The sequence below is a fragment of the Mandrillus leucophaeus genome, unplaced genomic scaffold (genome assembly GCF_000951045.1).
Source record: "Mandrillus leucophaeus isolate KB7577 unplaced genomic scaffold, Mleu.le_1.0 Scaffold640, whole genome shotgun sequence".
NCBI lineage: Eukaryota > Metazoa > Chordata > Mammalia > Primates > Cercopithecidae > Mandrillus > Mandrillus leucophaeus.
The window spans coordinates 837556-841199 of NW_012106920.1; the positions used below are offsets into that span (position 1 = coordinate 837556).

The 3644-nt window shown below is 30.0% G+C and overlaps 1 long non-coding RNA gene across 1 annotated transcript; it reads right to left on the bottom strand.

Moving 5' to 3' along the window:
- Positions 1 to 200: 200 nt before the first annotated feature.
- Positions 201 to 946, bottom strand: LOC105554412. The gene is made up of 2 exons (XR_001008323.1): positions 866 to 946; positions 201 to 540 (listed from the first exon to the last, which is right to left on the bottom strand). It is a non-coding gene; the product is annotated as an uncharacterized LOC105554412 (long non-coding RNA).
- Between the last annotated feature and the right edge of the window lie 2698 nt (positions 947 to 3644).

A 3644-nucleotide genomic window follows, 5' to 3' on the forward strand; every position in this document is an offset into this window, starting at 1 on the left:
ATGTATTAAGAAAAGCCTATTCTTTTTTTGAAGCAGTGTAGAACACCAATACTGCATTTCCCAAGATCTGTACCAAATCAAAATATCTCTTACTGACTAAATATAATTGTTTTGATTATGCTTGTAGCTATTTTGTACTATGCTTTTAGAGATTGTAGTTATTATGAACAAGTTTCTAAAAATAAGACAATTTAAGCAAATGACAGTAAAGTAGTTGAATACATTTTATGTAACGTGTGGTATGGCCAGGTAGAACACGTATCAATAACACGTAACAAGAAGAAAATGGCTCCTCCTAATTTTATTTGTCTTTCCAGCTAGTAAATGGATGTTTCTTGAATTACTCAAATCTCTAGTCTTTGTTCTCTCCGTTGAGATCTGACAGATGGGAGCTCAGCAGCAGCCATGCAGAATGTTCTGAATGTGACATGTGTACAGATCAGATGATATCATCTTCCCCAAGAGGCTCGCTTAGCCCTCTTCAGCAACTTTGACCTGCTTTAGCCAATGCATCCCCACAGGAAGAATTTTTGGAATTTTCTATGAATAAAAATAAGCCTAGATCACGTACCATAGTGATTTTTTCATCTTCCTTTATCATGAGCAAAAAACCTTATTTTTCCACATAAACATTAGTAATTTTTTAATTTAATAGTGATGATCATTTTTTCTTTAAGTATTATTACTTTAAAAATCTGTTGTGCTAAGACATTTGGGCTATATATTTGATGGCAGAAATGCAAGCCCAGTTGAATTTAAAATATATTCAAAATATGATAATAGAATTATTTTTAGGTACAGTTTTAAAATTTTGGTGATCACTAATATTGGTCTATTTTTAACCCACTAATAAAGTAATACTGACTTTTAAAAAACATTCAAATGGGCTGTTTTGATTGGAGTTTGAAAGGAAATTCCTAATGTTTCCTCTTCCAACTTCTTTCTAAAGTGAAAACACAGGAAAACAAAAGGAAACACAAATAAAAGACTCACAGTACTGTAAATCAAGACTGACAAAAAGTATTATGCCAAAATTAACAGTAATTTTAAAGCAGTCATAACTGGACTTAAGAAAAGCTTAACCGGGGTTAACAAATTATGGGCTCATATTATGAGAAAGACAGGCTGAGTAAAGACAGTTAATTTCTTTTTACCTTTTCCAGTGGTGCCCTTTGACTCAACAAATCAGAACATGCCACAGGGAGAAACAGCAACTGTCCATCCCACCTCTCAGATGGTTCTTTGTGATGAGCGTCATCACCATTTGCTTTGTTTGCTACCCTCTTAAATCCAGATTAGTTAGGAATTGACAATACCAGAAACCCTCACAAATTATATAGGTACATGTATCTTTGCACTTAAGGTGTGGAGTATAAAAAATCTTGTTTAATCAGAAGAAAGACAAGAAATTATAATCAGAGAAATAATAATAAATTAACCAATGAAAAAATACTATTATTGCCTTCAACTGATAGATATAAATGTGAAAGACTAGATATCGTACATAACTTTCCCAAGATCATGCTGTGATTTTTAGCAAGTATAAATTATAATGCAGGAATGTGAATTCATATTGTCTAATTTCAGAATGTAGAGTTTTAAAAACAATGGTCATTGACACAGTTAAATTAATAATAAGGGTTAATAGTGTTTATTCTGTGGCAAACACTGTGCTAGCTCATCTACATGTATACTATCATTAAGTCTTCTCAACAATTGTGTGAGATGTGTTTATGATACCCATTTTATCAATCAGAAAGAAGACTGGCAAATATAAATGTCTTGCCAAATTTCACACCTCTGCCACTGATGGTGTGACAGAATTGATTCATGTTGTTGTGGAAACCTTATCTAGACTGCACCAATCTGATTTTTTTTTTTATTTGGAATTCTCAACTGTGTAACAGAGCCTCTTATATTTCTATATGTGGATGAACTGTAAGGTAGCTCTGAGTGACCATATCTTGCTATGCAGACTGAGAAATGAGGATGATGGCAGGAGCAACAGAAATGAGCAAAAACAATAAGCTGAAAGCAGACGAAAAAAGAGATGAGAAAATGAATCCAGATCTATTTCCAATCTCATTGTTGCACTTATCTGACACCAAGTTGCATTCTAGTTCTGGGTTTATGCCTAATCCCTTTGTGTTTATGCAATAAAGTTAATTTTTGCTAAATTTAGATGGAGTTGCTTTATACAATAGTTAGGCATGTTAATAAAAAACATAAGTAATGTTGATTATTATTTTGTAGTGGAATTGTTAATTTATATTTTATTGTTTATTCCTTATTATATTAATGTTATATTATTCTAATGAATTACATTAAGTACTAGATTAAAAGAATATAATTTTAATGATTTTAGCTGATAAATGCACATTCAGATATATATTAAGAAGTATTTACCAAATTTGTCTGAACAATAGAGAAATACTGAGCTTGAATCAGAAATCTGTGATTCAAGTTTTGCAGAAATGTTCATTAAAGCATTTATAGTAATCTTTTTAGTTTACACTTACTTTTAAGAGACACTTTAGAGAAAAGTTTCTGTGTATGCACACTCATTGAACTTTAACTGAAAACATTTATTCATATACAAATGCTTTTTCTTTTCCTAAAGAAAACATCAAAAAATTCATGACAAGCGATGCAAAAAGATGATACTCCAATATTAATGAGAGGTCAGAATATACAATGGATAGTTTCATGTGTAGAAATATCTAAATGTAACTGAATGATATCTAGTAAACATCATGGGTGAAGTTATGACTTACTGAAACCATATGTTTTTATGTTTTCAACGTAAATGCTAAAAGTCAAATCTAATTCTTTAAATAATATTTTGCAATTCCTGCCATCATGTGATAATTGGACTAAGTATTTGTATTAAAAATATAATATCAAATTATAGGATATTATTTTTCTAAATTAGGGCACATATTTGAGAAAAAATGTAAGGATCAGAACTAATATAATTTGTAATTTCAGGACAGACCAATTATTTATTCTCTCTCTAAGCTTCTATTATTAGCATCTCCATAGCCATTATGTCATTTTTATTTTACATTAAAAAAGCAAAATCTTACTGATCTGGTCTCAGTGGTTTTTGGAAGGAGTAACTGATACATTATTTTAGAATTCAAACTATATGTTATTATAACTTGCTTTTAATATCAATAAAATGAATAAAATGCCTTTTTTTTTCTTATTTTAACTATTCAAAAGTACTTATTTCAAGTAGGTCAATATTTCCTTCATGAATATTCAAATTTCAAAAACATTTATCTTTTTAAATGTTATTTTATCTACCTGAATTTTGTTTCATGGATAGCTACTGCAAGTTTAAAATCCATTGTATATAAAATTTACTTTTTAAGAAATAATTTATAAGATTATCTTACATGTTCTTCTCAATAAGCAATTGCAAAATGAGACACTCTTTTAGTCTACCTTTCACTTGTTATTAGAAATATGATGCAGTCAGTTTGGCTCCTGACTTCCTCGACTACTGCTATTTATTTATACATCACGGCAAAATAATCAGTATTGTTTCATATGAGCCAATTAACACATGAAGAAACACCTAATTTTGGCCTCAGAATAAAGCTATGTTTCTTTTCTTTACTTTCTTTCTTTCTTTCTTT